This window comes from Pezoporus flaviventris, unplaced genomic scaffold (assembly GCF_033815535.1).
Source record: "Pezoporus flaviventris isolate CSIRO_AGI_PZ_B2104156 unplaced genomic scaffold, CSIRO_AGI_Pfla_v1 ptg000025l, whole genome shotgun sequence".
NCBI lineage: Eukaryota > Metazoa > Chordata > Aves > Psittaciformes > Psittacidae > Pezoporus > Pezoporus flaviventris.
In genome coordinates this window covers 5,322,393-5,347,308 of record NW_026892573.1, presented here as the reverse complement: position 1 = coordinate 5,347,308, position 24,916 = coordinate 5,322,393, and the positions used below count along the sequence as shown (strand labels likewise).

Below are 24,916 nucleotides of genomic sequence, written 5' to 3'. Positions count from 1 at the left end.
AGTGCATGAGTTTCATCAAATTGCAAGGACTTAGGCAGCTTCCAGGGGCTTGTGCGAGGTGTTCAGAAGTTAATGAGCTGAATTAATTCTAAGAAAACTGAAAATAAAGTCTCAACTATATATAGATAGGGAGATATGTATGGAAACGTATATAGCTGTCAGAGAAACCATTCCTGGGGAGGAAAAAGAGTTAATGAGGCATTTCAGTGTCTTTATATGGAGCTGTAGAAATTTCAGCCACTTAACTTTAGCAGGAATATCCTGGAGCGTTTGAAGAGCGGTGAATAATTTAAAATAAATAAGGTCAATGAAGAAGGCCCTGTTTGCCATTCTGAAATGTAAATACTGAAGAGCCTTTAAAGTTTTTGCTCATACAGAAAAAAAAAAGAGAGTACCTGATTAGGTCCTGCATTTTACAAACAGTTGGGGTGAGGACAAGTGCAGTTATCTCTACACTCTGTTTAATCTACATCTTTCAGCATGTGGTCATCTGTCTTTGTTATGTGGAAATTTAACTGATTATTTTTTTCAAGCATTCTTGAATTGCATCCAAGAGGGTTTATGAAGACCAGATGAGATTTGTTAGGATGGTTTCCTCAGAAGCAGTCTGTGTAAAATATGGCATCTTTTAAAAACATTATTAAAGCTGTTCTTTCCTGTTCCAGTGTTACCCTTGACTTTAAGAATAGGTAAAATTTTTATGGTGACATTTGCATTCTCTAGTATTAAATAGGTGAGTTTGTTACTAAATAAAAAGTTACAGTTTACTTCAGGGTGGGTATTTGGCAAAATCAGCAACCCTGGCTAGTTGGATTGAATTCCTTTCCAAAATTTTTATTGCCCATGAAAGCACAGTGTGGACATCTGCAGTAAAATTTAAAGTACATATAGTGGATATCACAGAAAAGATAATTTGCCAGTATTTTCTTTTTGTAAGTGTATTAGTAATCACGAAAACGCTCAGACAAACTTTGTCTTTTGACAGATTTTGTTGGTCAATAAGTGTAAGACAGAAGGACCACATGAGTATGGTTTTGGCCAGTCCTCATCTCATTTCTCCTCTACCTTTGCAAGAAGTCATAAGGGAGCTTGGTGGAGCTCTACCCATCTCCTTTGCTGTTACTGATGGCTCTGGAGGCCTGTGTTTGGACACCAAGAAGACATGCTGTGTGGAGATGTGGTGGTCACTGTGTGTCTGCTACGAGTTCTAACCGTTATGAATCAATCTGACACGTTTCTCTGTTAATTGGCCCTGGGAATCATGCAACATCATTGGCACACATGATTGTGCGCCTGACCCAGGGGTCAGTAACTGAATTCAGCCATCTCCTGGGTTATCCTGGTATCCCAAGCCAGGATCAGTTATACTGTGACAGATCTCGGGTTTATTCTTGAAAACCTTCTACTCCTTGCCCGGTTCTTACTGAAAGTGAAAATCTTCCTTGCTGCAATTTGAACACATCACATATCACCCTTTCATGAATGTCTCCTCCTATTTTTAGCAGCCAGTTTGGTATATAGCAACTTACAGAGCTCCTTCTTGGTGTCCCTTTCCATGCATTAAACAATCCTCATTCTGTCCATGTTTCCTCAGAGGTTATATTTTCTAGCAGTCTGTCTCTGCAGTCGTTCTGCATCTTTCTTGGAGTGTGATGCCCCAAACTGAACATAAGACAGTTCTGTTTAGAGAGGATTATTTCACACGTTTCTCTGCCTATATGCCATAGTTTTGTTATGATGTTTTATATTTATACAACAGGAAGATACATATTATCTACTTGAGATCCTACCCTGCAGAAATGCAACTGAAGAAGTGGTTCCTCCTGCAATTATAAAGTTCATAATTTATATAGTTCATTATACAATTAATTAATCAAGATACACAAATATCTTGCATGTGTTCCTACTGACTGACTCCTATACTGCCCTCAAACTGTAGATTAGATCCAGTTTCAGGTTATAAGCATTTGAATGTAGGTGCCTGAATGTGCATCGTTTGTTAGCTGGGTCACTAAATTCCCTATCTAGTCAATGGAGCCTTGCCAATTGGACCTGTCTTACTGAGGGTCAATTGAAGAGTCTCATTGAAGTCCGCAAAACACCAGTGACTCTATTGACTTGTCCTCCATTATCTGTAAAAATAATTTGTTTACAACCTGGACCTGAATCCCATTCTATCTCTCCAGTTTACCCATATAATTTTGAATTCTAATCCAGCCTTCAGAGATGCTTGCAGACTCTTAGAGCTTTGTATTGTCTGTGAATTTCATAAAAATACATTCTATTCCACTGTTGAAGCCATTGATATCAATATTGAATGACCTAGAACATTGGACCTGAAACACAACTCTGTGGAACCCTAGGAATATGCTGCTCGTTTGTGGTTGTGATTGTTTTCTGAGTGTTTCTTCAACTAGACAGCACCCATGTTAGTACTTTAATAATTTATTTAAGCCTGCTGTTGAAAAATGCTTTGCTGTTTTGTGGTTTTGCATCCTCAGGATTATGAACTCTGTTACTTTTCAGTGACATTAGAACAGCCGTCCTGTTCCCCTCCTCCCTATACTAGCTGCTCTCTATAACTTCTATATCAAAAGCTGACTTAAGTTTATTCTGGATTTTTGCTGACCAGAATGTCCTGATGTATTTCTTTCTCAACTACTCCCAGATGTAGGAGTAGTTAAAATACATGTTATTCCAGTCCTGTACTCTGGATGATTCTACCAGTTGTTTCAAAAACCCTTTTCACCCTAATTTTCCCTGGCTTGGTGGTTTGCAATAGATCTCCACCATGGGAGTATCCCTGCTTTTTTAATTTCTAACTTCATAATCATTGCATGGAAGTTTCCCTAAGATATTAATTTCCTTATGGCTTGGAACTACATCAATTGTATATGTTCTTGATGCACAATGCAGTATCCTTTTCACACTGCCAGTCCTTTTGAAAGAGCAGTACCTCTTTATAGTCATATTTTAGACACATGGGTTATTCAAGTTTTTGTTACTCCAATTAGTGTTTTCTTTAGATATTTGGCATCTTCAGTTTGTTTCCAATACTATACTGCAGGCACGTAGAACTTCAGTAGATTCATTTACTGTTCTTTCTTTATGTTCTTCTTGATTAGTTTATTTCAAGTAGCTTTTAGACCCTTCTTTCGATCATTCCTCTTAATACATCCACACAGGCTTTTGTTATTTCTCTCTGCCCCACACCAATCCTGACTTAAAGTGTTTTTCAGTTAACATAATAGATGAGTGTGTAAAGATGCTTTTCTCTTTTTCACAAGAGAAGCTCCACTCCCATCTGTTTGCTTACACAGCACTTGCTAAGGAAGCCAAAATTCCTCAGCATCTTCAAAGTCTAAAATAGAAAAATGTCTCATCAGAAACAGCAAGAGAGAAAAGTCTTTTTGTTTTTAGACCTAGCAAGTTCTTTCACTGCTGCTGCACTGGTGGTGCTGACTGTGGTAGCTGTAACAGTAAGCTGGCATCATCCACTGAGTTTCTGCTCCTTAGTGCTCCTAACCTGGAGCCTATTTGTGCTGGAGATGAGACTTTCCCAGCCACTTTGTGTATTGCACAGGAGTGGAATGCTGTCTTTCAGATTTTGCTGTAAAAACTTACTTTGATCTTTCAGTTCCATTTCAGCACATACAATTTCTGTCAGCACTTGTAAGAGCACAAATAAGAGCCCTGAAACTCTTTAACCCAGGCTCCTTGTGCTCAAACTGGTTTCCTCATCAGGGGTGTAGAAATTAGCTATGCTTTGATGTGGCAGACTGAGAATTGTGTTTCATTTTAGAATTTGATGATACCAGGGCTTCATAAATATAAGATGTGGTGTTACAAGTAGGATACTTGATCTCCAAGTATTTATTTTCCATTCAAATAAATTCATTTTACATTGTTCTGATGAGGTCAGGGTGCCAGACTTCAGGTTTGCTTGATCTTATGAGAAGTGGGTGTTGTGCTAAAGAAATTCCACTGCACCGGGAGGGTTTGAACTTTGTGGTTTTGGCAGCTGTGACTTTTGGCTTGCCAGCAGACATGTGGGAAATACCAGGGTATCTATTGTGAACAGCAGTGAAATAGTTAACAATGCTGACACTTAGAACAGCTGGAGTTAGTTCTCTGATGTTACCATCTAGAGAGAGGAGCGGGGTCTTGAGCATGGACTTCCCTGATGGCAAGGTGGGACCACAGCCAAGACACATGGCATTCAGGTCCTTTGTGTACAGCCAAGTTACTTTAGATGGAGGATGTTTCTTGAAAGCCAGGTAAATCAGAAGTGAAATTGTAAACTATGGGCAAATATCTGTTTCATGTGTTTTTCTGGACATGATGCCCCAGCAGTTTTAAGCTGCTTTAATCTTCTTTCTTATATATATAGGTCCTGCCCTTTAGATAATTTATAACACTACAACTTTTAGCTCCAAAAGCTCCATCTCAGTCTTGGATGTTACCCATTTTTTGGGAGTCTCAAGTTGTGAAATTGTATCATTTTTCCCTTTGAATTGCTTAGTTCAGCAGTGGTAGGAAGAGATGTGCAAAGTGGGGGCCTTTCCCGCTCCACAGCTCAAAGGGCCTGTGTGTGCTTATGACACATCTAATAAAATGGAATTAGTGGGAGGATGCACACTGTGGTATTAGTAACAGCCTGAAGAATGACTTTCCTGCATGATCTCTGGTGTTCACTATGTTATTTAGAGACCTAGTGTCATGTATGTATGCTATAGAGGTGCATTTATATTGTATTAGGTGCAGAAAGATATTAGCAGCAGTAAACTGTTGTATTTATACTTTTTTTTTTTTTCTTTAGTGGTAAAAAGGAGATACCACCAAAGATCGGGCTCTTTGAACAGTCTTTTTTTTTTTTTTTTTTTTTTTTGTAAGTTTCTTTTTCTGCTCACAGAACCATACATAGAATCAGAACTCTTTTAGGCTGGAGTGGATCTCTGGAGGCCATCTGGTCCAACCACTGCTCAAAGTAGGACAAAGTAGGTCAAGTTGCTCAAAGCCTTGTCCAGTTGGGTTTTGAGCATCTCCAAGGATTCAGATCCCAACTTCTGTTGCTACACATTCCACTCTGACTGTCCTCATGGCATTTTTCCCCCTGTTGGGTTCAGAGAATGTCCCTTATTATACCTTGTGTTTGTTGCCTTTTGTGTTATCACTGTTCACCTTTGGAAGGAGTTTGGCTTGTCTTCTCTATACTCTCCAGTTAAGTAATTATAGACAGCATTAAAATCTCTCCTTAGTGTTTTCTTAAAGATGCAAAAAAAAAAAAAAAAGTTCCTCAGCCTCATCTTGTGTGTCATTTTCTCTAGAAATTCATTTGTTTATGGGACAAAAGTATACTCTAATGCAACTTTAAAATTATAGTTTATTTTGAAAAGTGCAAAAGAAATCCTCAAATGTAGATCACTGTTGTGTGCACGTTTCTGTTTTTGCAGAGCATATATGTTATTGTATGTTTTTGAAGTTTGTCTGGATTACTGTATGTCGAGCTTGATAATTAATTCTATGGGAATTTTCAATCTTTTTTAAAAGAAACCCCATAAAAATAGTATCAGATGGAAACCTACAGTAATATGTTATATTCATCTATGTATCTTCAACAGCATGACATAAGAGAAGGAAAATAGCGCTGTCCTTGAAGCTTTATCTCACTAAAAGTATGTCATCACCTGTTGATTTCTGTTCAGCCTGGAAGACACGATCCTTAATGAGATTCCTCTGAGAGCTAATCAGAGTCAGCCTTACAGTCAGGAGTAGCAATGAGAAATTGCTGTGCTCCTTGGCAACTCCTGCCCGACTCTGGATCATTTGTTGTCAACAGAAAGACTGAATTCTGCCTCCACCAAACCTGACTGATAGTGGGCAGGAGACCATGCCACATGGCATCGCACAGCCCTCCTAGAAAGGTTAGGAGGCTGCTGCCTAAGGTGCATAGTCAAGGAATATGGAGAATCTGCTGTCCAAACTTAGCCCCTTTGGCACTCAGGTTTGCAGATTTAAATTAGAGATTATAGAGACTTTAAATTTCACTTTGGACATGGATGCTATTGTTTTCTATGTGCAGGTACCAGAACCCTTAGGCTGTCTTCTGGTAAGGCCTTGTAAACTAATGGCTTGTCAGAGAAGACAGTAATTGATGCTGTCCTTGAAGCCCTTGGTTTTGGCGCAGAGTTTATTACTTACATATGAAAAAGCCAGGAGTTAACACACAAACTTGCAGTTCCCTCATCTTAGCAGATGGCCAACTCCAGAGACGTTTTCCTCCTGTTCTTTCTGAGTTCCTGGAAAAGGATGTTCCCCTTAATTCTACCCTGGTCTTTGACTTGTCTGTTTTTCCTCTGAGCCGCAGACCAAGCCAGGTACAGAATACACATGCTTCCCAGGAGATACTAAGTGGTAGATTGTATCCAAACTGTGGGCTGGATACAATCTACCACTGGATCACAGTGGGTCACAGCTGTTTCAGAGGTGCCTGACTAGTAACTGAGTTACGCGCTTTCTTAACTAGCAAGTATCTTGGTATCACATCTGCTGATTTCTTCAGGAAGAGCTGCTTATTCACAAATTATGTTGGTTTTTCTTTTTCTCCTACTTGGAAGGAACTTTGTGTGTACTGGCTGCTCTTTTAGCTCTCACTAAAAAGAGTATTTCTAATACTAAATTTCTAATTTCTACTAAAAAGTATTTCTGATCCTCTCCTGAGTTCTTAAACTTTGCTGGAGACTACACCCTGCCTTGGTATCCAATGTAAATCCTTTCAATGTGAAAATTTTGGATCTTTTACATCAAAATTTAAATATGTCTTTGGTAAGATGCCTGTTTCCTACATATCAGGTCAAACAAATATTTGCATATTTACAGCAAATGTTATCTTTTAGTGATATGTAATGAGATTTTAACTATAGCTATCATTTTCAGAGTCCTGATATGCAACTGTATGGGAATATATTAAAACCTGTGTATATGACCCCTCTTTCTGAGCTCATTCTTTCCCACTCGCTTGCTGTAGCCCAGTAAATACACAGTTTTGTTTCATGTTTCTATCACTGAATGCTGCAAAACTCACGCTTTTTAAGAACTGTATAAATACCCATCTCCCAGAGCCTTTGTCTGTCTTTGTTTTCCTTTCCCTTGACAATGAACCATCTTCCTGAACATCATCTTTAGAAATTGCCACTTTTATAACCCTTCCTTGTTTTTTACTACTTTTACCTAGTTTTACATTCTCCTTTACTTCGATGGCAGTCGCAGCAAAGGATCTCAGCAGCTTGCTTCGTGAGGCCCCCTCTTCAGGATGTGCCATGAAGGACAGGCACGTTGGGAATTGGGCATGTACAGCAATTCGAGCTGTTGGAAGACAGGAGCTTCTGAAGTGGCCTCTTTGCTTACTGAAGAGCCCTGTCATGGTGCCCTGCCTGAGAGCAGACGAGGAGTAGGGAGGCGACAAACTGAAATTGCCATTGCTTATCTCCAAACTCTTCTCAGTTGCTCTTTTTTTTCATGCCTCCAGCCCAGCTGTAAAGCAATAATTAACCTGAGCCTTTTAATTTTTCCCCAGTTGGCTTTAAATTAGCTCTGTTGTCATGTTGTGTGGAGTAATCCTTCAGGCATCTGTGGGGTACACTACCATTTAAATTGTTCATGAGCGCACGGGTATTTACTGTTTGGTCAGTATTTATTTTACTATAATAGTTTTCATTATTTTGGGGATTTTGTGTTTGTGGAGGAGCCATAATAGGGGGCTTTATTGTCTTAGATACTGCACACACAGAGGATAAAAAGCAAAATCCCTGTTCTGTCTGTGATGCAGGGAAGTCCAAAGCTCTTTAACAGCACTCATGGCTAAACCTCCTAATGTGAAACAGAATGTGTCAAATTAGTTTGAGGAATTTTCAGATCAAAATCCTGTTGATTACAGAGCTTTGTTTTTTGAATAGACTGTTGCTTGTTTAGATGAAATAGTATTGTTTGCAGATGGTTCAGGTATAGACAGCTCTTTTCAAGGCAGGAAAATTTGGGATTTCTTGTAAATGGCATTCTTAAAATAGTTTGTAATAGGAAAGCGTGAAAGAGAAGACGGGATCTTTATTTCAGCCAATTAAATCTTTCTCACAGGCTCTCGTAAATCTCATATTAGTATCAAAACAGTGGGACACGTGGGTTTGTTTTTTTTTTTGAATCACAGGTTTCTTTGTGCTCTGTTTAATAGAGTCTAAAACTGATATTTTATTAGTGTTGTGCAGTAATATGGTCCATAACTATAAAGCCTATTAAACACTTCATAAATTCTTCAGGGAAACGTCTTTCAAATGTTGCACTGTGTTTTTATAAGTTATAACCCTCTGGAAATTGGCTTACTATCAGTTTTCCATCAAAGTATAGTGTTCCAGGAAAATGGAGGATGACCTAATGTGATCTAGATCGAAAGCATCAGTGAAACTTGATGATTATCCATGTTTTCATACTGTATGTGTTACCAGTGGATTCTTGTCAAAACACATTTAGGTTGATGAAAGGCAAGCCAGAAAGACATACCTAGAAATTAAGGTTCCTACTTGCATCACTGTAATAATAAAGATTTTAAAAGTGAAGCTGTAACCCTCATATTTATTTGTGAATTGAGTGGCAGAAGCCCCAGCACAGGACAGGATAATATGGATATGGTGAACTTTAAATATTCAGAACATGAACTTGCTTCTTTGCATTTGTAAAATGATGGTATGAAAATCTAGTAGCGTACAAAAACTAATCTAGCAGTGTGCCAAAGTAATTAAAGCAAAGTAAATAATCTCCCGTGTTCTTATTCCCCACAGAAATTGTTTAGTATCTTATCTTTCCAAACTAGTTTTCTGCTAATTCATGATGTCTTTGTAAAACTCTCCTTATACAGCCAGTGCTGTTGTTTTCCATGATGTGGGAATATCTCTCCTCCTGTCTTGCGGGGGGGGGGGGGGGGGGGGGAGCACATACGTACTGCCCACATTCCAAAACAAAGATGTTTTCTCCATAGAGTGGAAATGCTTATTTACTTAGTGGAAGGTCTTTGATCACCTCAAGTGTATGTGGTGTATGACGCTTTCTAATGTTTTGGTGCTATGGGATGTTCTGTTGCTGGAAACCAGGGACCTGATGCTGATCTTGTTTTGGTAGAAATTAGACCTAGCTCTGTTGAAGTAAGGAAGGCATAAGGCTGTTGTGAGGCAGATCAGATTATCTGTCTTTGAGCTGTCCCTAAATATTAGATCTCAATGACCTTTGGCTCTTACAGTTCCCTATTACTGCAGCCAAGAAACACAAGAGGTGGAGTAAGACTTAAATTATGTTAAAATCATCCAGTATTCTTACATAGGAGAGCATATTTCCTTACATATATCCTGAAGCACAGTTTTAACTGGGAAAAATAAGTAAAGTACAGGTTGGTGATGTGGTGCAGTGGTGTGACCTGTAACTTTCCCTTTTTGGTGCTGATTAAAAGAACATGCTGTTGTGTGTAGACAATGTAAATGACATAAGACTGCAAAAGCAGATGCTGGGCAACTGTCATCCTTTTTTGGCCAAGTTCCCCCCCCCCCCCCCCATTTGTCTGTTTCTAAACAAAAGATCTTTCTGAGACTGCCATGACAATCTTTCTGTCTGGGCTTTCTGTCTGTGCCACAGCTACTGTGAGAGGATTGTGACACCACTTTATTTCCAAATAAATGTTAGTTTGTCCATGATGAATCACACCTTTCTTGGAAACTTCCATGTGTTATGGGGAGGCTGAATCCAGCATCCCAGTCAAGATGAGACTGCAGCAGCTTCCATGTCCTGGTGTCCAAACAACAGCAAGGATGGGGGCTGTATTCCTACAGTGGTGTGCCAATAGGCACACACGGAGACACACACAACATATATATGACCAGGCACACAGATCAACAGATGCACTCAGCACTCATGCAAACATGAACACCAGCAATGACCATATAGAATGGTTTGGATTGGAAGGGACCTTAAAGATCATCCAGTTCCACCCGTCCTGCCATAGGCAGGGACACCTTCCACCAGACCAGGTTGCTGAAAGCCCCGTCTGCACATGCTTCTCTCCTTGCTGGCTGCTCAAGATTAAGACCTGTTGGTGGGGATATATAAGATATATGTGTGTGCAGTATGGATCCCTTCAGCAGCTGGGCTTAAACAGTCCCTCTCTTCAGCATCTGGCCCTAGATATCCAGTCTCCGATGGTGCTGGCACCTGGACATAGGAGACACCAAAGGCAGTTACTCAGAGCCCCCAGCCCCTGCACACTGTAAAGGGCCCCTTGTCCTGCGGGAAAGCGGTGTTTAATGAGGAGACAGGACAGACTGTGCTGATCAAGGCAGGGCATGGCCAGACAAGTACGATGACAGGCCTGTTCACATGCAACCAGCCTCTTTTATCCCCTTATCCCTCTGCTTTCTCATGGTTTTTGTTCCCCAAATCACCTTGATCTCTCCTTCTTCCTACTTTCAGTTCCTCCTTAGCCATTGAGGTCTTACACAATCCCCAAATGCCCTTCCCCTGCATCCCACAGTGTGCCCCATGCTCCCAGGCTGTGACCACTGACAAGCTGTGGGGTGACCCAAATACCATCTCCCATGTCCTGACCTGGTCCCCAAGGCTAAGGCTGCCATGGGGGGGTCTGGCTTGTGTCTTCCTGGGGTTACTGGGGCTCCTCAAGCTTCTATGGTGCCTCTGGACTCTCTGTGTGCTGCAGTTGTGTTGACTCCAATGATGGGCTCCAGTGAGGGGAGAAGGGGAGGAGACAAATTTGGGTCCCCACCACCAAATTCCCCATGCTTCTTCAGGTGCATGCAGAGTGTTTATCTCAGAGCCAGGTAGCTAGACAGAGCAAGTTCAATGGAGCAGCTTTTTTTAATGTTTCTTGACATTAACAGCTCCATTTCTCAATTAGAATGGAAGACAGATTATGTGTGTCCGCAGGGTGACACTGTACTTTTGTCCAGTAACTGTAAAGTAAATGGGAAAGGTTACAATAAATAGTATTTCAGTTTAATTATTCCTAGAAGACCATAGTGACTCACTGCAGGGATTTTTTGTTGTTATTGTTCCTACAGCTAGTGAGCAACGTTTAGAAGACTTTATATATTTATGGTGGGACAGATTTGGATTACATGGCTCTGTTTTTCTCAATGATGCTTTCTGTAAATATAGAAAAAATGCTGTTCACGTTTCTTTAGTGGCATTTCCATGTACTTGTTTTGGTTTCAGTAAATACTGCAAGCTTAAGCCTGCCTATAAAACAGCTTCTGTCTTCACATGCTATCTCTGACAGAAACTGCATTCTGAGATGAGATGAGATCTACAGATGATGATGTTTGTAGAAAATAGTGAATTTGCTTAGATAATATTGATGCTTTCATAGGGTCAGTAATAAAGATCTGGCAGAGCTAACAAAAGCAGTTCAGAGGGTAAAAAGCAGAAGTGTTTAGTGTTAACTTTAGTTTTATTTTTGCTAGTTAGGCCACACTTGTTTGCTCCAAGGAAAACAGGGCTGACTATTTTTGCTGATTAGAAATACATCACTGGTCTGAATCACATCTGTAATTAGTAGAAAGATTTTAAGTAGATGTTGGATATTTTTCTGGCACATGATTTGCATTGTTAATTTACTATATGTGCATACATATGTGTATTTACAGATGTAATGAACAAAAGGAACAGCCAGTTGTCATTCAAAGCAATCAGTTAAAGGTGCTTCATAGGCTGGCATTGCTATTCCTTCTGCTTGGGGCTAAATTTGCTGCTTCTGGACAGCTTGAGTTTGTCACTGTAAAGTAAGTGGGGTTGGGAAACCAGAAAATAAGCCTGTGCTTTGCTCCTGTCATCTACTCAGTCTGGTAATTCACTCCGCAGAAGTGCTGGTGAAAATAAAACTCCTTAGATTTGCTCAGTTGGTTTCTGGGACAAAGAAAGAAATACTGAAGGTAGGGAATGATTTTGAGGGAAGGCTTGCAGCAAAGCAGGCCTGGAAGATGGAAGAGCTGGGCTGGAATGCGGCTTGTGTTCCCCTGCTGCATCCAAACTGAACCACTGAATAGGTACAAATGTAGATGGCAGGATAAAAATGGAAACTATTCAAACCAAAAGCAATTAACTTGTATACAGATGGCTTTCTGGCATTCACAGCTGTATAGATTTTGGTAGTGTACTTTTTTAGATGTGCCACGGAAGGTTAAAGCCTCTATATGTCTATCTCCAGCTGTTCCTGCACGTAAAATAGATAAGGAAATGAAGCCAAGTGAGCATTGTGTATAGTGCCAGACTTGCTTGAGGAGATAGGCATCTCAAACATTAGTGCAACATCCTGTCCTGTCAAATGGCCCTTGTATTGGCCTTTTATGAGAAGAAATTACATATTTTGCATCAAAGGAGTCACTGCAATTTCATAAAAATGAAGTAAGGGGAACTGCTATTTATACGTCATATCTCTAGGATAAAGCTAGGGGCTGAGAATCCTGAGCAGAAGTGGAGGATATGCTGAAAGTATGAAACGCATGAGCTCTTCAAGCAGCATCTGTATATGCTGGAAACTGTGTCTCTGGAAACCCTAGGATTTAAACTGCTTCCAGTAGAACAAAGTGTGCTGTTCATGTGCTACGATCCTTTACACTGCAATGCAACTTCTCAAAACACTCGTTTTGCCATGCTTTAAAATAACAAAACCATTTTGTGTTAACATGAAATCTACATTGGTTTGCATTTTCACATAGAACATAATAAATACGGGTTTGGGTCAGTGAAAACCTGCATTTTGTCAGCTTTTTAAAAATCAATTAAAAAAAAAAAAGAAGTGTTTTAAATATCTTGTTGAAATGGTCAAAATGTTTAGAGCAGGTTTCCCAAAACTGTGGTTGTAAGTGCGTTTCTGAATATTTCAGGCTGGTACAAGGCCACCATTGCAATAATCAGCCTCATGCACATGTATTGGCCATGAGTTGTCACCACTAATAGAGAAACTGCTCAAGAGAAACAGTTACAGCCCTGGTATTTATTTGTCTGAATTTTATGTCTCAGTTTCTTTCTGGTGATACTGTTAGCTGGAATGATTTGTCTGTAGCATCAGGATTTTCTGTTTGGTTCCTAGTTGTCTTGTAGGCTGCTGGAGTGCCTCCCAGAGGTCCCTAGTCTTTCCTTATCACATTGTGTTATGGTATGGATCTGTGTATGGATTGCTTTTAGTTTCTGCCTGCTCCTGCTGTGTTTCCACAGTGGTGTCTGTAGTTGTAGGAACCATGTGCTTTGTCTTCCTGCTTATTTCTTACAGAGTTCCCTTTTAGCAAGTAGATAGCTGGGAAGGGGTGTCAAGAGCCCAGCCTGTATTCTGTTGTGAAAGGTGGGACCTAGTATTTCAGAGGGGAATTTTCTATGAGAAATGAAGGATTCCATCCCACCATTTCTAGATGAATATTGCACCTGTTTACTTATCACTAAGAAGACTTCTCTATTTAATGTTCTCTGGGATATATGTTTTTCCCTTGATCCACTTGAAGTGCTTTCTCATGGTTAATGATCTGAATTTGCCAAGCACACTGACTCATTTCAGTGCTGTTTTTCATTACGTAAGCTATTAACGGGTCACTGCTCAGATGCTGGAAAATCTGTTTCAGGCTAATAACGAGGTGCACAAATGCCTCTCCATGGTATATTTGCTACTTGTGCACACGTGCTCTGGCTTGGTAGTTGGTAGAAAATCCCATGGCAATATGGGATGCGGCATCTATGCCATTAGCAGTCAATTCCTAATCAGCCTTTCATTTACACATACAACACTTGACTTTTTCTAGGATTTTTGCACTATTTGACTGAAGGAGGGTGAGAGGAAACACACTGATGTGCAGAGGAAGGTGTTGATAAGTAAGGAAGTAAATTCTTTCCAGGAGAATCAGCATTCTTGCAGTAGAGGAGGTAATAAAGCACAATAAAGAACTGTCTTGGAGCTGCATATGAAAATCTGGCTCTCTGGCATAGAATATTTTCCCTGAAAGTCAGTAAAAAGGCTGTTCAGGAATGTGAATTTATGAAGATAATTCGGAAGAGAAGTAGTTGGACACAGAAAAGCCTTGAAGAAAACATGAAGGAAGTTATTTTAGGTCCCAAGTTTTGACAGCTCAAAATTACACTGTTAGAGCAGACAGTAATTACTAGAGAAGCAGATCCTCCTGTTGCCTTTCTTTGTTAGATAATGTCCTTTTGCTTACAGATGGTTGCCTTCACATGCACACAGTAATTTTTAGTGTTTTCTTCGGTGTACAGACAAATTGTTTGAGAATGGATGAATGAAAATTAGAAATGGGTCCAAGCTTGGATTTTATTCCTGAACTTCACCCATTTTCCAGAAGGAGAAAAGAAGATCGTATTTCCTGTATGTGGCAGAGCATCTAGAAGTAAACAGTTCATGGTTTCCTCTTTTTATACACTGTTTCAAACAAAAAACCGCAAAAAGCTGCACCATTCACACCTCGCTCATTTTAGAGGGAGGTCTAAATTATGTTTCTCCTAACAAAGACAATCCTACGAGGAGCTTTCATCTGTTCAGAGATTCACAACCCAACTGGTAGAGTTTAGGATCTTTGATGTCAATAGCTTTCCTTATCAGGGAGAAAATTAAAAAGACAATCTTTGGATGCTCTTGCACGGGAAGGAAGTATTACAGTTAATGCATGGTCTGAAAAATCTTTTAAGCCTAAAGCAGTGCAGAGACAGTTTCCCTGAAAGAAAAAAGGGACACTGAAGGATTTCATAGAACCATAGAATGGTTTGGGTAAGAAGGGACTTTCAAGATCATCTAGTCTGAACCCCTCTGCAAAGTGTACGAACACCTTCCACTAGACAAGGCTGGTCTAAGCCCCATCCAACCTGGCCTTGAACATTGCCAGGGATGGGGCAGTCACAGCTTCTCTGGGCAACCCATGCCGGTGTCTAAACACCCTCATAGCAAGAATTTCTTCCCAATGTCCAGTGTAAATCTACCCTCTTTCAGTTTAAATTCATTCCCCCTTTTCCTATCCTAAATGCCCCTGTAAAAAGTCCCTCTCCAGATTTCTTATAGGCTCTCTTTAGGTACCACAAGAAGCTGCTCTAAGATCTCTGTGGAGCCTTCTCTTCTCCAGGCTGAACAAGCCCAACTCGCTCAGCCTGTCTTCATGGGAGATTGTGTCGTTGCGTTTGTTATGTAAGAGATAATTGCATGGTAGAGACAGAAAGCAGGTTTCATTCAGAATCAAGAGGACAGGATGAATGACGTTAATGAAAAGCTGATTGATGGAAGCAGGAGTTTGTCTACCACACCACGCACATGTTCTCAACCCCAGAAATCATTGTATGGACCTCTGAGTTACATGATGGGTAGATTAATCCTTTTTCATACTGAATTTGTATGGAGAGTCTGCTGTGCCACTGTGGAGGAGGGATGAATCCAGATCTGATCCTGCAGATTTTAGTTAGGTGCCTGCTCTCCTCATGCAGCCAAGAGGACAGCTTCAGAGTATGTTCCAGCCTAGCTATGTTTTGCATTGCTTTTAGGCATTACCTATCTCTCCCCTCACTGTATGGAAATGAGATACAGCAAGAGCTTGGATTTACTCCATGCATCCCTAGGTCTTTAACCGGCCTTCTCAGTCAGGAATCCAGTTGCCAGAAGCTCCTTGTTTTTCTCCAATGAATATAGGGGGCAGCCTAGACAAGGGGTGCATGGCAGTTGCAGATACCTCTCTGTTTTTCTTGAAATACAGGAAACCTCGTGATTAATCGGTGGTACTCTGACAGCTGGGATTGTTCTGTTTATTTTAGTTCTTGTTCTAAGAATAAGACTGCTTGAATGGCTGTGTTAATAAATAGGATCCCAAGTAGAGGCATGTGTTTTGCAGAATATTTTGTTATCTACTGTGGCTTCTCCACATCCTCCTTTTATGACTAAGTCAGACCCACAGTCTGCCAAGTGTCTGCCAGTATAAAAACCCACCTGCCAGACTCAATGCCATTAACCATTTCCCTGTTTTCTTTATTTCAGTTAACATCCCTAAGCATCATCTTGCTTGTCAAGTAGATTCTGGGTCTTGATTTCTCTGTGATAACTACTAGTGTTGTATTGGTGTCCATAGGTGGTGCGGCAGCATCCCAAGAAGTTTTCTATGGCATTGACAGAGCTTGAGATTGCTTTGAGCCCCTTTTGTAGCAGATGCAGATTTCTTACAAGGATTTAACTGTGCAGGGATCTGGGGCTTGTAAGTCATGCATTCATAATGACACCTTGAACTCAGGTACTGCACAAAGCCAAAGAAGACGTGCCCTCACTTGAAGCCTAGCAATCAAGACAACAGTGTAGACATTGCCTTGTGATATCATATTATCAATTAACCACCTGTCAGAGATTTTCTGTGACTCAGAGAGGCAGTGGTTGGCTGGCTGCTGCTTTCTGGGTAGCCCCTCATAATATGGTCCTATGTCCTCTGTCTTAGGTAAAATCTAATCCTTGACATTGCAAACAATTTGTGTTCATTCTCATTATGTGATGCATGTCTGTGAGATGAGTCAGCCACACAACTCATCATGACCAAGACAGCTGAAATTATACAGAAGATGCTAATTTAGTCACTGTTATTGTTTTTTCTAATATATGGGAAGTCAACCACATGTTAATTATTTTTCTTAAGGACAGCTCCATTAACATTTAAACTGGTGTTACTAGTGGCAAGAAAAATCTCTTCCAGTCATGTGAAAACACTGTGTAAACAGCAGACCTCATGATCCTACGCTTGGGATGTAAATTCTTCAAAAGCTGGTGTGCCAGAATGTGCCTTGCTTTCTTAAGTGAAAGATGGGGCTCTTTAGTCTTTGTATTTACAATTAGTCTTGATTAGTTACACATATTTTGAATTTCACAGTTTGTGGACAACTGGTTTCCCTTTACCTGAATCCATAGAGAAATCTAATGCAGGAGGACCCTAACATGATTTTTTAAGACTGTAGTGGGGATGGTGGTTAAAGAACCTAGGCCTTCAATTTGGATGAAGTTGTAGGATATGTGCCTCTATACCCACGTTTTCTGAATTATGAAACCTGTACAATGCTTTCAGCATTTACTCCTCTGTGCTTTAGGGATGTTTAAGATGAAAAATCCAACCCACCTGAGATCTAAAGGAAAACTGGAAAGATTTTTTTCTTTCAAATGCTGAATGGGTTCATGTGCAGAAAGGGAGTATTATCTGATTGGGATAATTTTAAAATATATGCCTGCACTGCATGAATAAATGTGACACTTTGAGGCTTAATTGGGTAATGCAATTGCACTCACAGACACTTCAACATTGTGGCAACAATTAATGCACGTAAACTTGCTAGATTTTTGTGTGTAGTTACAGTACACTTAAGAATCTTATTTGTAATGAATTAGTCTCCTTTTCTTCTAATTCAGAATGCAAATTTTTATATCGTTTTGTAAGTGTTTCTCATTTTAAAAAGCCCTGTAATTGTTACATTTGCTCAGCGTGATGTTATACAGTGGAGGGGGAGCCCAGGAGCATTTTGGCTTTGCAAGGATCCGAGTGTGACACAAAAGGCCTTAATCCCTAAAAACTCTTGGGACGTACTGAAAAAATATATGAATTCTTTCTAAAGATTATTATTCCCTTGTACTCTGTTTTATCTCCCTCATCCCCAGAACTCAAAACCATCCAAACAAAGCCTTGCGAGAGTCTTTACTATGCCCCTGAAAGCAAAACAAGAGAGGTACCCTTGATAGTAGCCTAGGCATAAAAGTCAGGCCCTCAAATTAGAAGATTGTAAAAATAAGAAAAGGTGTTTTTTCTTCCACTCTTCATGCATTTTAATCTCCCTCAACTTCTCTCACTTGTGAATGTGAGGGTGTGGGAAATAATTTGATGATGAAAAGTGAACATTTTATTCAGAACTTTCTCTGCTTTCTTCAGCTGAAGGTTTCCTTTTGCTTACCCTAAAACAAGGCAGTTTTGGTTTCCTAAAAGTGAGTACACTGAATCAATGACCCCAAAACCTTCAGGTACCTAATGTTGAGTGTGACATGATACTAAACTAGAGCAAAATTATTCTTAATAGAGAAAACTGTGACCTGCAATGAAAGACAGCCTGAAATGAAGGGACTGAAAAGAGGTCTGCCCCCCTGTAAATGGTCTCCTTGGGATAGTCTTTTCCTTTAGTCATTCTTTACAGCCTGCAGCTCTCAAATTTAACCACAGATGCTATGAAATTCTCACTGGAAGATCTCCACGAGCAAAGCCCTTTTCTTTCTGCCACCTCTGGAGCCTTGCTGTGGGTTTGCTCCCCACTTCCCGCTGCAGGAGTGGCTGTCTCTCTCTCTTTCCTACCCATGCTTGAGAAACTCCCCATATCTGAGCATTCTCCATCATTAAATCATTCCTCTTTCCAGATATTTCCTGCAGTACCAAATTATGTGGTCTTCATGGCTGCTGCCCAGCCACACATCTTCTAACAGAGCAAAGCGAAACTGGACAAGGAAGTCAAGTAGTTACTCTGCTGTAAAGCTGTGAAGGTATTTTCATGACATAGCACCTTTTCTATGTTGACAGTCCTGCTGACTACTGGAAAAAGCCATCCTTCAAGCTGAGCTTTATGTAGTCTTTATGTGAGATTAGTTTTCAGTGATTGATTCTCACCCATTTAGTTAGAACAGAAATAGAGTATTTTTTCTCTTTTTTTTTTTTTCCTTAATACTTTCAACATTGTATGTAATTGAAAAATTACAGCAAGGTTAGCTTTTGGTCACGGTATCCTCATTAGAAATAGCTGAGTTAAGTATAATACAACCAATTTCCTGGTGATAATTTCCTAAAGCTTATTAAAAAATATAAAAAATATTCCTTCTACTTCTTTCGTGATCTTCCCTTCTGTGTGGGACTTGGAAAATGCTTCATTCAACTTTTCCATTCCTCTGTCTCATCATACCCTGGACTTGGTATTTGTGTTTTGTTTTTCCTTTGCTTAGACAACAAGCGGAAAAGAAGCCCAAGGGCAGCAGCAGAGATTTTGTGGCTGGGTTTGCATGCAGAGCTCTGCCCAGGTTGCCCAGAAAGCTGCAGGGTACAAGGAACTCCTCACATATTTAGGGCTTTCTGGTAGGCAGTGTCTTCTGCCTCATGGTCATTCTGGAGATGATAAAATGCTGCTTCATATGGGTCCCTTCCCCATCTGCTCCGTTTCCTCCTCCTGTTGTGTACCTCCAGCTCTGTGGTCTGTAGACCTTCCTGTTGGACCCCAGTGCCTTCCTGCTGATTATCTTCTATCTTTTATGGCATCTCAAGCCGCTCTTTGAGCACTGTCCCACAGCAGTGTCCAACCCCTATGAACTGTAATGCGGCAGCTGGTTTTTCTCTCCGCATGTGTTCAGACCAATTAAAAGCAGTGGGTCGCTTCCGCTAAAGCGACCTCAGTTTCAGGTGCAGGTAGACTGCAGGGACACAGCTGCCACTTTATTGCCTTACTGATATCGCCAGGAGTGGGAATTAGCAGCTGTATCAGTTAAGGGGTAACTCATATTTTATGTCTAATACTTGTCTTAACTCCTTTGACAAAGGAAAAAAAGGTAGGAAAATAGTAATTTGGGTTCTGATTTGAAAAGTTCCTTGGAAAAGGGGAAGAAACCAAGGAGAAATTGTGTGAATAATTCAGAATCAGTGGTGTAAGGTGTGAGCTGTTGATCACTGTTCTGTCATGCAGATGCAGGTTTCCATTAATATTGCTTTTTTTGAAAAACACAAATCCTGTCTCTGTTGTATGCTTAATTGAGCCCTTGAGGCAGAAAAAAACCAACAAACCTCAACAAAACCGAAACCCCCCAGATCAACCCCAAACCCCTATGGCATTCAGATCTATTCATCAGATGATGATAATGTTCTTTTAAAATATTTTTTAGAGAAGCTGTCCCTGCTATAAATCCCAAATACTTTCTTTGAAATATCAGACCTCTCCATGAAGTGGATACAAGAGGTTTGGTCAGCATTACAGAGTGCAACTGCTATGAGAAAAGCAGAGTTGCGGTGGGTTGTAGAAAGCTAATGTTACACTTGAAAACACTTTCTCCAGAAAATATTTTTGTATTTATATACATATGTATAGTGTTAAGACCATTTTGTATTCTCTGGAGAAGGGAAACCAAACCCACAGTTAAACTGAAGTCTTTCTTTAAGAAGATTCTGTTAACTTGTGGCTTAAGCATAACAAAAACCAGACAGTATGTTAACACAAACTTTCAGCAAGATATTTTAGCTATAAAATGTCAAAACCTCTTCAAAACTAAAGAGTAAACTATTGCACAGCTTTAAACATGTGTATCATAGCTTTAGGAAAACATTGTTACTGTATTCCTTGTAGATCACCAGGTGGCAAGATTATTTCCGTGTGCCTACAGGCTATTCATTTTTTGTGTTTGTTTAACACCAGTTGGAATTTGAGATCAAGAAAGCTTAAACCAATTATGAGTACCTGGTGCAGCAAAAATCGTGATTGATACATTCACAACACACGGTTCATTCTTCTGCTAATGTTATTTTATTAAGGAGTGGAGCAAGAGGGAGAAGGGGACATCAGGCATATGACTTTGTAGTACCAAATTAACCCAGTACTCTGACACATACAGATGTTTCCTCCCTCAGTGCAATCAGTGCAAGGCGCACTGATTGCAGCGTGCAGACCTCGAAGAAGAGACAGCTCTTGTTGCTAAGCCTATTTCCCTCTTCCCTTTGGGTTATTGGCTTATTTTATACAGTGGAATGATAGGAATTTAAAAATGAAAAAGTGCTGTTGAGTCACCTAGTCCATCTTGCAGCTAATGCAGGATTGTTCTCTGCAGATCTTTGTCCAGTTGGCTTTAGATGTGATTGGACTTCAGCCAATTTCCTCTGGAAGGTTATTCTATAATAGAATACACTTCATTATTAGGATTTTTTCCCTGTCAGCCTAAATTTTACCTTGCTCAGTATAATCACATTACTTTTAGCTATAGTTTCCTGAAAATCCCTATTAAAAAAAAAGCCTTAGTGTGTGTATCCTTCAGAGCTTGTAGGTAATTATCAGATTTAGTTTTCAATAGTGGCTTTAGTCAAGCTATGCATATTTAGTTATTTTAATATTTTCTCATAAATTCGTGTTCCTGATGACTTTTATTGCTGCTATTATTGAGCCAAATCTCAAATTCTTCTATTTAAAATTCAACAAGAAAAGGCTGGACTGAATAAAGACTTAAAGACTAGAACATGGTGCCATTGAAAACCCGTCCTTTGAACTCCTGTTTATGACTTCAGATCTGTCTAAATGTTAGCTCTCCTGAGGCAGACTTCAGCAGTAAGATTTGTCTCAGCTACCCTGAGTTACCTACTTCATAATTGCCTGCATCAAAACTATTCTTCCTAGATTCCTTTCACAATCATTGGACTCTGTAGTTGGGTGCAGTTTGTCTAAGATTAGATATCCACATTAGGATGGGAGGAGTTGAGCCCTAGGGGCAAATATTTGTCTGTCTCAGGTGGGCCTCAGACTTCCTTGGATATTTAATTATAGGTTCTGTGGATGTTCAGACATCATGGTTCAAGAAGTGAGAAATCTCACTGCTGTCCATAGCGTTACAACCACAGGTTGGAAACAGCACCACAGTGTTCTGGCACTCAGAGAGGCTTGATGCATTGTGTGTCCTGACACCATTCCAAACATATTTGAATGGCATTGAATTCAATACAGAACTGTGATGGTGTCATGGTTTTGGCTGGGGTAGAGTTAATGAAGGCTCTTACATGACAGAAGCCTACTGCTAACTCCTGCTATATCAGGTATTTGTTCTCCACTGACAACTTAGTGCTCACAGTCCCCACTGCAGCCCTAGGCAGATGCTGCTCAGATGCAATTCTTGCCTCTTGGCTAGCTAGAGGTTATAGTTTGCTCTCCATGCAGGTATTTTCTGATTTATTCCTGATTTATACTGGAGTAACCAGAAAAAGAAATCAGCATCTGCCTTTTCATCATTAGTAAAAAAATAAGTAAGTAAGTTTTCCCAGTGGATGGTTATCTTCTGTCAGACTGTGACAAAATATGCTGAACCTCCATTCCCTATAATTTCTGCATAATATCCAGGAAAACACTTTGTTCTAAATACCTTTGAAGGGCAAACATCGGGGAGGGAGGAGAGCTGTTGAAATTGAAGGATAATACCAGCACAAGATAATATGTTTATTAATTAGTCCTGAACGAATTTAGACTGAAAATTAAAAGAATTTTTTCAAACATCCCAAGAGGTCAAGTTCGGTAAACTCCAGGTGCATTACTTGGAGGTCAAGTTCAATAAAATCCAAGTGCATTACTTGAGCAGAAAACCAAAATATCTGGAACACAGAATTTGGTAAATTTAGGGAAGTTTTTGTGAGAATGCATAAAAGCATTTACGGAGGCTAATTAAAAATAATTAAGCATGAAATACGAAGTCATAGTGTTCCCAAAGGGGCTAGAAAGAAAAATGGCCACTGCTCGTGTGTTTGCTAACAGATGCCAGAAGATCCCAATCTGAGCTTAGTGTAAGAAACACCTTGTTCCTTCCAGACCCTTGGGTTTGAGGATGTCAGCTGCCTTCACCAAAACCATTTGGGACATGGGTCTGGGTCTTTTACCGGTGCTGTTAGGAAGTGGTGTGCATGTGTCTGTGTAACAGCTAGTGTGTGGTTGGTCCTCCTGAAGAAAGCAAGATCAGAAAACTAGACAAGACCTAGTCTGTCCTTCTGAGTAGTATATTCTTTCAATAATACAGAACAAGAACTGTACCCAGGCTTTTCCCAGCTGAAGCTTGTGCTGAAACCTTGCCAGACAGCAAGGTTCTGCTCCTAATACACAGTAACTGAAACAAAATGCAGCTATCCTCATCATTCATAAAGGCACACAATCACTGCAGACTACAGGCCTACCACAGCCTACCATGCTTCATCTTGACTCTAGCAGACAGAGTACAGAGTTGTCTGTTGGACAGTTAATTTTGAAGTATCACCATAATGAAAACAAGAAGGACTTAGAGGAGTGTGACTTCTGCAGGTATTTTTAGCTCCCTTTCCTTAAAATTGCTCGGCTTTCTTAATACTGTTTTATCATCACTGTGGTGAATTCATTCTGCCATTAGCCTGTCTGCTAATAATCCTTATCTTGATAAGATTTTCCTCATTATATCTGACTCTTCAGGGAATGGCATCTTGGTGCTTGTCCTCCACTTTTAGCAGAAGATATGAGTGATTAAAAAGACTTCCTAGACTCCTCTCAAGCTGTTTGATCCTGCTTCTCTTCACAGCTCCAGCTTCCATTTTTGCTTCTGAGACAAGAGGGAACATTGGCCTTGCTTTCGGTTAATGCTAAAAATAATGTGAGCAAACACCTGTGGATTGCAGCTAGCCCCCACTACAATGGGTGATCATTTCAAGGAGGACATGACAGACCTCTTGTTTCTTCTGTGGATCTTTTTGAATCACCTGTTATTTCTGAGACTGGATGTTACTGATTGCTAGTTCTAAACGATTCCTCCTTTTATGCAGGAATGAGGAAACATGGTCGTTCAATATTGTGGTGATAGGTGTTATTTAAGGGCCTTCCAGGACAACTAAATGTCATGGGCATGCTGAACTTACCCGTGTTGTCCTCATAGATCTTACTTGTAAAAAATGTGATCTATATTCAACTTACTGGAACCCCTTTTTACATTCTTTGTGATTATTTGAACAGGGTTTTCCCAACAGTTGTCACTGTAGTTAAAGAGAAGGATTAGAGATTTATTGCATCTATTGCGTTCAGTTGCTTACTCATTCACTAGGATTAAATAGTGCAGCTTAGTGCTTCTTCCTTACTTTTAAAAGAAAAGGGAAAAAAAAAAATCTATTTCCTTATGGAGTTTCTATTCTAACCTCTAGACTGCAATGATGGCAACACATTTCTGTGTATCCCAGATCCTCTGTAGAGATGCAGCAAGGTAGTGTAGGCTGCATGTTGTGAAAATCTTCACCTTCAGAAGTGCTTGTCACAGTAAAGTTGCTCAATACCTTGTACTTTCATGGAAATATTTCAGGTTGGGAGTCTTTGCACCTTGGACACTACTGTTGAGACAGACTTAAAAGCATTAAGTCCTTTCTCTCATGTTCCCACACCTCAGGGGAAGAGGGCATTTTCAGCTCCCATTTGGGAGCTTGGAAAAAGTCTGTATTTGTACAGACCTCCACATTTTTCTTTGTTTAATAGGGAACGTGGGTTTGTGCTAGCTTGCCAAGAAGCTAATAAAAGGAAGAATCTCACTTTCTGGTCTATTTCACTCTCAGTTTAGGATAGTCCCAGAGCTGTTTGCTGTTATTGATTATGCTGCTGTCCAGTATAGGTTACTTTGTCCGTAACAGAGGTAGATGAATACCCTCTCTGTGACGGGTAGCAAGAATCTGTTAGAGCAGGGTCTAGGGACTAGTAAGCTTTGGGAAGAGTGGCTGGAAAGCTGTTCAGTAGAAAAGGACCTGGGGGTGCTGACTGATGCAGCTGAATGTGAGCCTGCTTGTGTCCAAGCACCCAAGAAGGACAACGGCATCCTGGCTTGTATCAGCAATAGTGTGGTCAGCAGGACCAGGGCAGTTATTACGTCCCCGTACTCAGCACTGGTGAGGCTGCAGCTTGAATCCTGTGTTCAGTTCTGGGCCCCTTACTACAAGAGAGACATTGAGGTGCTGGAGCTGGTCCAGAGAAGGGCAGCGAAGCTGGTGAAGGGTCTGGAGCACAAGTGTGATGAGGAATGGCTGAGGGACCTGGGGTGTTTGGGCTGGATAAGAGAAGGCTCAGGAAGGACCTTATCGCTCTCTACAACTAC

General features: G+C 40.3%; 1 protein-coding gene across 8 annotated transcripts in view; it reads left to right on the top strand.

Annotated features, from left to right (window-relative positions):
• Positions 1-24,916, top strand: part of ENOX1 (ecto-NOX disulfide-thiol exchanger 1) — a 371,562-nt gene that overhangs the window by 41,962 nt on the left and 304,684 nt on the right. The window contains exon 1 of one of the 8 annotated variants that reach the window (XM_061457314.1): positions 13,881-13,962. The exons of the other annotated variants lie outside the window; for them this stretch is intronic. The gene's annotated coding sequence lies outside the window, so the exon portion shown is untranslated. Of the gene's footprint in view, positions 1-13,880; positions 13,963-24,916 lie in introns of those variants that run through there. 8 annotated transcript variants of the gene reach the window in all.